Raw genomic sequence first — 12184 nt, forward strand, 5'->3', positions numbered from 1 at the left:
ATTTTTCAGGGTCGACGGGTTGTATGAAAAGCGAAGGCTGAGTAATTGAAAATTAGAGGATCGATGGTTGCTACTAATTGCTTGTAACTGGTATTGGTTTCATATCGATGGATGTGGATTCGCATATGAAATCAATTGTGTTCGCATCTATGAAATCAGTTCGCATATGACAAGAATTGAGTTCGCATTTGGTTTTGTGGGTCAAAACAGTTCGCATAAGAAGTTCACGATTTGTTTGAGGTTAATTGATTTTGATTTCGCAAGCTTGGAGTCGGAGATCTGGATTGTGTTCGCATCTATAGAATGCGAGGAGAATTTAATGGTGATATTCAGTTCGCATTTGGTGACACAAGTACGTGGTTGATGATTTTTGGTTGGTTCGCATTTGAAATTAGTGGGTTTCGCATTTGGGTTCGTATCTGGGTTTCTCAAACAACTGAAATGCGAATATGAGACAACTGATTAATTTCTCAGTTAATGCGATGAAATGCGAATGAACTCAAAGACGGATGGATGCAAGATGCGAAGAATTTGAATGAAAATGCAAAGTTTTTAATGTATAAATGCGAATTGGGGAAGAAAGCTTAGAGTTTCGCATTTGGCACCTGATCTTTTCAAGAAATAATATAAGTGGTCCAACTTCGCAAAATGGGGTCATTTAATCAGAAAATCGATCATTCTTCAAATATGACATTTAATCAGAAAATCGATCTAAAAATGAGACATTTGGTGTTTATCGATTTTTCAGGGTCGACGGGTTGTATGAAAAGCGAAGGCTGAGTAATTGAAAATTAGAGGATCGATGGTTGCTACTAATTGCTTGTAACTGGTATTGGTTTCATATCGATGGATGTGGATTCGCATATGAAATCAATTGTGTTCGCATCTATGAAATCAGTTCGCATATGACAACAATTGAGTTCGCATTTGGTTTTGTGGGTCAAAACAGTTCGCATAAGAAGTTCACGATTTGTTTGAGGTTAATTGATTTTGATTTCGCAAGCTTGGAGTCGGAGATCTGGATTGTGTTCGCATCTATAGAATGCGAGGAGAATTTAATGGTGATATTCAGTTCGCATTTGGTGACACAAGTACGTGGTTGATGATTTTTGGTTGGTTCACATTTGAAATTAGTGGGTTTCGCATTTGGGTTCGTATCTGGGTTTCTCAAACAACTGAAATGCGAATATGAGACAACTGATTAATTTCTCAGTTAATGTGATGAAATGCGAATGAACTCAAAGACGGATGGATGCAAGATTCCGAGGGCTCAATTTCACTTAATTTTCTAGTACAATGACACTCGCACAAATTCCGAGGGCTCAATTTCCATAGAAACAACCGCTTCGCGAAATGCAAGGGAAAGAGAACCATCTTCCACGAATGGTCCACCGGGATCGCTCTTTTAAATGACATTTGCTCAACATAATACGCACTAACTTAAGGTAGAGTCAAATGAGACTGATTAAACCACCAAGCATAACCAAAGATACAATTAAAGTAGTGACCTGAGTAGCGAAATCTTCAAGTATGCCGTCCTTGGAGATACCGTGTTCCAAACAAAGCTACTTCCAGAACTCCATTCCGATCTGGTTCCCGCATTGTCCTACTTGCAGTGTTATGATTTCACGAGGCATATCTTTTGCTTCTTCTTCTTCTTCTCCGATTACTTTTATTTATCCCCTTTGTTTCTGGGTTCCTAGGGTTTCGAAACTCTGTCTGTGTAGTGTGTGTGGGGGAGGCGGGACAACGTTGGTTTTAGAAATAAAGAGAAAAAGGGTGGAAAAAGTGAGAGCCGGCAAACGTTCGATTGACCTCCGTCTTGTTAGCGGGTGAGGCTATCATGCGCACCAAATGATTTTTTTTATATAATATACTAGGTGTAATACCCGTGTGTTACACGGGTTTCTTGAAAAAAATAATATAAAATTTCGAACATCAACGAATTATTAAAATAATACAACACATATAAGTGAAAAGTTTATTGAATAAGTGTGTAATTGAACTCAAAATACCAAAAAGAAATCATTAATGAAATGTTCTAATTAAATAATTTTTACAAATCACAAATTTCCAAATACATCTTTGAATACAACATTAGATGTCTTTGCATTATACATTGAAAGTGCGATGCTTTAATAAGAAAAAAATAAAACAAACAAATATAACAAAACCTCTGTAATGCATGAAAAAACCAACCTTAAGTAATTGCATCAAGGAACAGTATAATCCCTAAAAACAATAATAAGCCTAAATTCTGGAAGATAGATACCTACATATGGAATTGTTTGTCCCTGAGCTTTATTGATTGTCATTGCAAAGCACAATCGAATAGGAAACTGTTTCCTCATTAGAGGATCGATGGTTGCTACTAATTGCTTGTAACTGGTATTGGTTTCATATCGATGGATGTGGATTCGCATATGAAATCAATTGTGTTCGCATCTATGAAATCAGTTCGCATATGACAACAATTGAGTTCGCATTTGGTTTTGTGGGTCAAAACAGTTCGCATAAGAAGTTCACGATTTGTTTGAGGTTAATTGATTTTGATTTCGCAATCTTGGAGTCGGAGATCTGGATTGTGTTCGCATCTATAGAATGCGAGGAGAATTTAATGGTGATATTCAGTTCGCATTTGGTGACACAAGTACGTGGTTGATGATTTTTGGTTGGTTCGCATTTGAAATTAGTGGGTTTCGCATTTGGGTTCGTATCTGGGTTTCTCAAACAACTGAAATGCGAATATGAGACAACTGATTAATTTCTCAGTTAATGCGATGAAATGCGAATGAACTCAAAGACGGATGGATGCAAGATGCGAAGAATTTGAATGAAAATGCGAAGTTTTTAATGTATAAATGCGAATTGGGGAAGAAAGCTTAGAGTTTCGCATTTGGCACCTGATCTTTTCAAGAAATAATATAAGTGGTCCAACTTCGCAAAATGGGGTCATTTAATCAGAAAATCGATCATTCTTCAAATATGACATTTAATCAGAAAATCGATCTAAAAATGAGACATTTGGTGTTTATCGATTTTTCAGGGTCGACGGGTTGTATGAAAAGCGAAGGCTGAGTAATTGAAAATTAGAGGATCGATGGTTGCTACTAATTGCTTGTAACTGGTATTGGTTTCATATCGATGGATGTGGATTCGCATATGAAATCAATTGTGTTCGCATCTATGAAATCAGTTCGCATATGACAAGAATTGAGTTCGCATTTGGTTTTGTGGGTCAAAACAGTTCGCATAAGAAGTTCACGATTTGTTTGAGGTTAATTGATTTTGATTTCGCAAGCTTGGAGTCGGAGATCTGGATCGTGTTCGCATCTATAGAATGCGAGGAGAATTTAATGGTGATATTCAGTTCGCATTTGGTGACACAAGTACGTGGTTGATGATTTTTGGTTGGTTCGCATTTGAAATTAGTGGGTTTCGCATTTGGGTTCGTATCTGGGTTTCTCAAACAACTGAAATGCGAATATGAGACAACTGATTAATTTCTCAGTTAATGCGATGAAATGCGAATGAACTCAAAGACGGATGGATGCAAGATGCGAAGAATTTGAATGAAAATGCGAAGTTTTTAATGTATAAATGCGAATTGGGGAAGAAAGCTTAGAGTTTCGCATTTGGCACCTGATCTTTTCAAGAAATAATATAAGTTGTCCAACTTCGCAAAATGGGGTCATTTAATCAGAAAATCGATCATTCTTCAAATATGACATTTAATCAGAAAATCGATCTAAAAATGAGACATTTGGTGTTTATCGATTTTTCAGGGTCGACGGGTTGTATGAAAAGCGAAGGCTGAGTAATTGAAAATTAGAGGATCGATGGTTGCTACTAATTGCTTGTAACTGGTATTGGTTTCATATCGATGGATGTGGATTCGCATATGAAATCAATTGTGTTCGCATCTATGAAATCAGTTCGCATATGACAAGAATTGAGTTCGCATTTGGTTTTGTGGGTCAAAACAGTTCGCATAAGAAGTTCACGATTTGTTTGAGGTTAATTGATTTTGATTTCGCAAGCTTGGAGTCGGAGATCTGGATTGTGTTCGCATCTATAGAATGCGAGGAGAATTTAATGGTGATATTCAGTTCGCATTTGGTGACACAAGTACGTGGTTGATGATTTTTGGTTGGTTCGCATTTGAAATTAGTGGGTTTCGCATTTGGGTTCGTATCTGGGTTTCTCAAACAACTGAAATGCAAATATGAGACAACTGATTAATTTCTCAGTTAATGCGATGAAATGCGAATGAACTCAAAGACGGATGGATGCAAGATGCGAAGAATTTGAATGAAAATGCGAAGTTTTTAATGTATAAATGCGAATTGGGGAAGAAAGCTTAGAGTTTCGCATTTGGCACCTGATCTTTTCAAGAAATAATATAAGTGGTCCAACTTCGCAAAATGGGGTCATTTAATCAGAAAATCGATCATTCTTCAAATATGACATTTAATCAGAAAATCGATCTAAAAATGAGACATTTGGTGTTTATCGATTTTTCAGGGTCGACGGGTTGTATGAAAAGCGAAGGCTGAGTAATTGAAAATTAGAGGATCGATGGTTGCTACTAATTGCTTGTAACTGGTATTGGTTTCATATCGATGGATGTGGATTCGCATATGAAATCAATTGTGTTCGCATCTATGAAATCAGTTCGCATATGACAACAATTGAGTTCGCATTTGGTTTTGTGGGTCAAAACAGTTCGCATAAGAAGTTCACGATTTGTTTGAGGTTAATTGATTTTGATTTCGCAAGCTTGGAGTCGGAGATCTGGATTGTGTTCGCATCTATAGAATGCGAGGAGAATTTAATGGTGATATTCAGTTCGCATTTGGTGACACAAGTACGTGGTTGATGATTTTTGGTTGGTTCGCATTTGAAATTAGTGGGTTTCGCATTTGGGTTCGTATCTGGGTTTCTCAAACAACTGAAATGCGAATATGAGACAACTGATTAATTTCTCAGTTAATGCGATGAAATGCGAATGAACTCAAAGACGGATGGATGCAAGATTCCGAGGGCTCAATTTCACTTAATTTTCTAGTACAATGACACTCGCACAAATTCCGAGGGCTCAATTTCCATAGAAACAACCGCTTCGCGAAATGCAAGGGAAAGAGAACCATCTTCCACGAATGGTCCACCGGGATCGCTCTTTTAAATGACATTTGCTCAACATAATACGCACTAACTTAAGGTAGAGTCAAATGAGACTGATTAAACCACCAAGCATAACCAAAGATACAGTTAAAGTAGTGACCTGAGTAGCGAAATCTTCAAGTATGCCGTCCTTGGAGATACCGTGTTCCAAACAAAGCTGCTTCCAGAACTCCATTCCGATCTGGTTCCCGCATTGTCCTACTTGCAGTGTTATGATTTCACGAGGCATATCTTTTGCTTCTTCTTCTTCTTCTCTGATTACTTTTATTTATCCCCTTTGTTTCTGGGTTCCTAGGGTTTCGAAACTCTGTCTGTGTAGTGTGTGTGGGGGAGGCGGGACAACGTTGGTTTTAGAAATAAAGAGAAAAAGGGTGGAAAAAGTGAGAGCCGGCAAACGTTCGATTGACCTCCGTCTTGTTAGCGGGTGAGGCTATCATGCGCACCAAATGATTTTTTTTATATAATATACTAGGTGTAATACCCGTGTGTTACACGGGTTTCTTGAAAAAAATAATATAAAATTTCGAACATCAACGAATTATTAAAATAATACAACACATATAAGTGAAAAGTTTATTGAATAAGTGTGTAATTGAACTCAAAATACCAAAAAGAAATCATTAATGAAATGTTCTAATTAAATAATTTTTACAAATCACAAATTTCCAAATACTTCTTTGAATACAACATTAGATGTCTTTGCATTATACATTGAAAGTGCGATGCTTTAATAAGAAAAAAATAAAACAAACAAATATAACAAAACCTCTGTAATGCATGAAAAAACCAACCTTAAGTAATTGCATCAAGGAACAGTATAATCCCTAAAAACAATAATAAGCCTAAATTCTGGAAGATAGATACCTACATATGGAATTGTTTGTCCCTGAGCTTTATTGATTGTCATTGCAAAGCACAATCGAATAGGAAACTGTTTCCTCATTAGAGGATCGATGGTTGCTACTAATTGCTTGTAACTGGTATTGGTTTCATATCGATGGATGTGGATTCGCATATGAAATCAATTGTGTTCGCATCTATGAAATCAGTTCGCATATGACAAGAATTGAGTTCGCATTTGGTTTTGTGGGTCAAAACAGTTCGCATAAGAAGTTCACGATTTGTTTGAGGTTAATTGATTTTGATTTCGCAAGCTTGGAGTCGGAGATCTGGATTGTGTTCGCATCTATAGAATGCGAGGAGAATTTAATGGTGATATTCAGTTCGCATTTGGTGACACAAGTACGTGGTTGATGATTTTTGGTTGGTTCGCATTTGAAATTAGTGGGTTTCGCATTTGGGTTCGTATCTGGGTTTCTCAAACAACTGAAATGCGAATATGAGACAACTGATTAATTTCTCAGTTAATGCGATGAAATGCGAATGAACTCAAAGACGGATGGATGCAAGATGCGAAGAATTTGAATGAAAATGCGAAGTTTTTAATGTATAAATGCGAATTGGGGAAGAAAGCTTAGAGTTTCGCATTTGGCACCTGATCTTTTCAAGAAATAATATAAGTGGTCCAACTTCGCAAAATGGGGTCATTTAATTAGAAAATCGATCATTCTTCAAATATGACATTTAATCAGAAAATCGATCTAAAAATGAGACATTTGGTGTTTATCGATTTTTCAGGGTCGACGGGTTGTATGAAAAGCGAAGGCTGAGTAATTGAAAATTAGAGGATCGATGGTTGCTACTAATTGCTTGTAACTGGTATTGGTTTCATATCGATGGATGTGGATTCGCATATGAAATCAATTGTGTTCGCATCTATGAAATCAGTTCGCATATGACAACAATTGAGTTCGCATTTGGTTTTGTGGGTCAAAACAGTTCGCATAAGAAGTTCACGATTTGTTTGAGGTTAATTGATTTTGATTTTGCAAGCTTGGAGTCGGAGATCTGGATTGTGTTCGCATCTATAGAATGCGAGGATAATTTAATGGTGATATTCAGTTCGCATTTGGTGACACAAGTACGTGGTTGATGATTTTTGGTTGGTTCGCATTTGAAATTAGTGGGTTTCGCATTTGGGTTCGTATCTGGGTTTCTCAAACAACTGAAATGCGAATATGAGACAACTGATTAATTTCTCAGTTAATGCGATGAAATGCGAATGAACTCAAAGACGGATGGATGCAAGATGCGAAGAATTTGAATGAAAATGCGAAGTTTTTAATGTATAAATGCGAATTAGGGAAGAAAGCTTAGAGTTTCGCATTTGGCACCTGATCTTTTCAAGAAATAATATAAGTGGTCCAACTTCGCAAAATGGGGTCATTTAATCAGAAAATCGATCATTCTTCAAATATGACATTTAATCAGAAAATCGATCTAAAAATGAGACATTTGGTGTTTATCGATTTTTCAGGGTCGACGGGTTGTATGAAAAGCGAAGGCTGAGTAATTGAAAATTAGAGGATCGATGGTTAATACTAATTGCTTGTAACTGGTATTGGTTTCATATCGATGGATGTGGATTCGCATATGAAATCAATTGTGTTCGCATCTATGAAATCAGTTCGCATATGACAACAATTGAGTTCGCATTTGGTTTTGTGGGTCAAAACAGTTCGCATAAGAAGTTCACGATTTGTTTGAGGTTAATTGATTTTGATTTCGCAAGCTTGGAGTCGGAGATCTAGATTGTGTTCGCATCTATAGAATGCGAGGAGAATTTAATGGTGATATTCAGTTCGCATTTGGTGACACAAGTACGTGGTTGATGATTTTTGGTTGGTTCGCATTTGAAATTAGTGGGTTTCGCATTTGGGTTCGTATCTGGGTTTCTCAAACAACTGAAATGCGAATATGAGACAACTGATTAATTTCTCAGTTAATGCGATGAAATACGAATGAACTCAAAGACGGATGGATGCAAGATGCGAAGAATTTGAATGAAAATGCGAAGTTTTTAATGTATAAATGCGAATTGGGGAAGAAAGCTTAGAGTTTCGCATTTGGCACCTGATCTTTTCAAGAAATAATATAAGTGGTCCAACTTCGCAAAATGGGGTCATTTAATCAGAAAATCGATCATTCTTCAAATATGACATTTAATCAGAAAATCGATCTAAAAATGAGACATTTGGTGTTTATCGATTTTTCAGGGTCGACGGGTTGTATGAAAAGCGAAGGCTGAGTAATTGAAAATTAGAGGATCGATGGTTAATACTAATTGCTTGTAACTGGTATTGGTTTCATATCGATGGATGTGGATTCGCATATGAAATCAATTGTGTTCGCATCTATGAAATCAGTTCGCATATGACAACAATTGAGTTCGCATTTGGTTTTGTGGGTCAAAACAGTTCGCATAAGAAGTTCACGATTTGTTTGAGGTTAATTGATTTTGATTTCGCAAGCTTGGAGTCGGAGATCTGGATTGTGTTCGCATCTATAGAATGCGAGGAGAATTTAATGGTGATATTCAGATCGCATTTGGTGACACAAGTACGTGGTTGATGATTTTTGGTTGGTTCGCATTTGAAATTAGTGGGTTTCGCATTTGGGTTCGTATCTGGGTTTCTCAAACAACTGAAATGCGAATATGAGACAACTGATTAATTTCTCAGTTAATGCGATGAAATGCGAATGAACTCAAAGACGGATGGATGCAAGATGCGAAGAATTTGAATGAAAATGCGAAGTTTTTAATGTATAAATGCGAATTGGGGAAGAAAGCTTAGAGTTTCGCATTTGGCACCTGATCTTTTCAAGAAATAATATAAGTGGTCCAACTTCGCAAAATGGGGTCATTTAATCAGAAAATCAATCATTCTTCAAATATGACATTTAATCAGAAAATCGATCTAAAAATGAGACATTTGGTGTTTATCGATTTTTCAGGGTCGACGGGTTGTATGAAAAGCGAAGGCTGAGTAATTGAAAATTAGAGGATCGATGGTTGCTACTAATTGCTTGTAACTGGTATTGGTTTCATATCGATGGATGTGGATTCGCATATGAAATCAATTGTGTTCGCATCTATGAAATCAGTTCGCATATGACAACAATTGAGTTCGCATTTGGTTTTGTGGGTCAAAACAGTTCGCATAAGAAGTTCACGATTTGTTTGAGGTTAATTGATTTTGATTTCGCAAGCTTGGAGTCGGAGATCTGGATTGTGTTCGCATCTATAGAATGCGAGGAGAATTTAATGGTGATATTCAGTTCGCATTTGGTGACACAAGTACGTGGTTGATGATTTTTGGTTGGTTCGCATTTGAAATTAGTGGGTTTCGCATTTGGGTTCGTATCTGGGTTTCTCAAACAACTGAAATGCGAATATGAGACAACTGATTAATTTCTCAGTTAATGCGATGAAATGCGAATGAACTCAAAGACGGATGGATGCAAGATGCGAAGAATTTGAATGAAAATGCGAAGTTTTTAATGTATAAATGCGAATTGGGGAAGAAAGCTTAGAGTTTCGCATTTGGCACCTGATCTTTTCAAGAAATAATATAAGTGGTCCAACTTCGCAAAATGGGGTCATTTAATCAGAAAATCGATCATTCTTCAAATATGACATTTAATCAGAAAATCGATCTAAAAATGAGACATTTGGTGTTTATCGATTTTTCAGGGTCGACGGGTTGTATGAAAAGCGAAGGCTGAGTAATTGAAAATTAGAGGATCGATGGTTGCTACTAATTGCTTGTAACTGGTATTGGTTTCATATCGATGGATGTGGATTCGCATATGAAATCAATTGTGTTCGCATCTATGAAATCAGTTCGCATATGACAAGAATTGAGTTCGCATTTGGTTTTGTGGGTCAAAACAGTTCGCATAAGAAGTTCACGATTTGTTTGAGGTTAATTGATTTTGATTTCGCAAGCTTGGAGTCGGAGATCTGGATTGTGTTCGCATCTATAGAATACGAGGAGAATTTAATGGTGATATTCAGTTCGCATTTGGTGACACAAGTACGTGGTTGATGATTTTTGGTTGGTTCGCATTTGAAATTAGTGGGTTTCGCATTTGGGTTCGTATCTGGGTTTCTCAAACAACTGAAATGCGAATATGAGACAACTGATTAATTTCTCAGTTAATGCGATGAAATGCGAATGAACTCAAAGACGGATGGATGCAAGATGCGAAGAATTTGAATGAAAATGCAAAGTTTTTAATGTATAAATGCGAATTGGGGAAGAAAGCTTAGAGTTTCGCATTTGGCACCTGATCTTTTCAAGAAATAATATAAGTGGTCCAACTTCGCAAAATGGGGTCATTTAATCAGAAAATCGATCATTCTTCAAATATGACATTTAATCAGAAAATCGATCTAAAAATGAGACATTTGGTGTTTATCGATTTTTCAGGGTCGACGGGTTGTATGAAAAGCGAAGGCTGAGTAATTGAAAATTAGAGGATCGATGGTTGCTACTAATTGCTTGTAACTGGTATTGGTTTCATATCGATGGATGTGGATTCGCATATGAAATCAATTGTGTTCGCATCTATGAAATCAGTTCGCATATGACAACAATTGAGTTCGCATTTGGTTTTGTGGGTCAAAACAGTTCGCATAAGAAGTTCACGATTTGTTTGAGGTTAATTGATTTTGATTTCGCAAGCTTGGAGTCGGAGATCTGGATTGTGTTCGCATCTATAGAATGCGAGGAGAATTTAATGGTGATATTCAGTTCGCATTTGGTGACACAAGTACGTGGTTGATGATTTTTGGTTGGTTCACATTTGAAATTAGTGGGTTTCGCATTTGGGTTCGTATCTGGGTTTCTCAAACAACTGAAATGCGAATATGAGACAACTGATTAATTTCTCAGTTAATGTGATGAAATGCGAATGAACTCAAAGACGGATGGATGCAAGATTCCGAGGGCTCAATTTCACTTAATTTTCTAGTACAATGACACTCGCACAAATTCCGAGGGCTCAATTTCCATAGAAACAACCGCTTCGCGAAATGCAAGGGAAAGAGAACCATCTTCCACGAATGGTCCACCGGGATCGCTCTTTTAAATGACATTTGCTCAACATAATACGCACTAACTTAAGGTAGAGTCAAATGAGACTGATTAAACCACCAAGCATAACCAAAGATACAATTAAAGTAGTGACCTGAGTAGCGAAATCTTCAAGTATGCCGTCCTTGGAGATACCGTGTTCCAAACAAAGCTACTTCCAGAACTCCATTCCGATCTGGTTCCCGCATTGTCCTACTTGCAGTGTTATGATTTCACGAGGCATATCTTTTGCTTCTTCTTCTTCTTCTCCGATTACTTTTATTTATCCCCTTTGTTTCTGGGTTCCTAGGGTTTCGAAACTCTGTCTGTGTAGTGTGTGTGGGGGAGGCGGGACAACGTTGGTTTTAGAAATAAAGAGAAAAAGGGTGGAAAAAGTGAGAGCCGGCAAACGTTCGATTGACCTCCGTCTTGTTAGCGGGTGAGGCTATCATGCGCACCAAATGATTTTTTTTATATAATATACTAGGTGTAATACCCGTGTGTTACACGGGTTTCTTGAAAAAAATAATATAAAATTTCGAACATCAACGAATTATTAAAATAATACAACACATATAAGTGAAAAGTTTATTGAATAAGTGTGTAATTGAACTCAAAATACCAAAAAGAAATCATTAATGAAATGTTCTAATTAAATAATTTTTACAAATCACAAATTTCCAAATACATCTTTGAATACAACATTAGATGTCTTTGCATTATACATTGAAAGTGCGATGCTTTAATAAGAAAAAAATAAAACAAACAAATATAACAAAACCTCTGTAATGCATGAAAAAACCAACCTTAAGTAATTGCATCAAGGAACAGTATAATCCCTAAAAACAATAATAAGCCTAAATTCTGGAAGATAGATACCTACATATGGAATTGTTTGTCCCTGAGCTTTATTGATTGTCATTGCAAAGCACAATCGAATAGGAAACTGTTTCCTCATTAGAGGATCGATGGTTGCTACTAATTGCTTGTAACTGGTATTGGTTTCATATCGATGGATGTGG

The sequence above is a fragment of the Lactuca saligna genome, chromosome 7 (assembly GCF_052625555.1).
Source record: "Lactuca saligna cultivar CGN05327 chromosome 7, ASM5262555v1, whole genome shotgun sequence".
Lineage (NCBI taxonomy): Eukaryota > Viridiplantae > Streptophyta > Magnoliopsida > Asterales > Asteraceae > Lactuca > Lactuca saligna.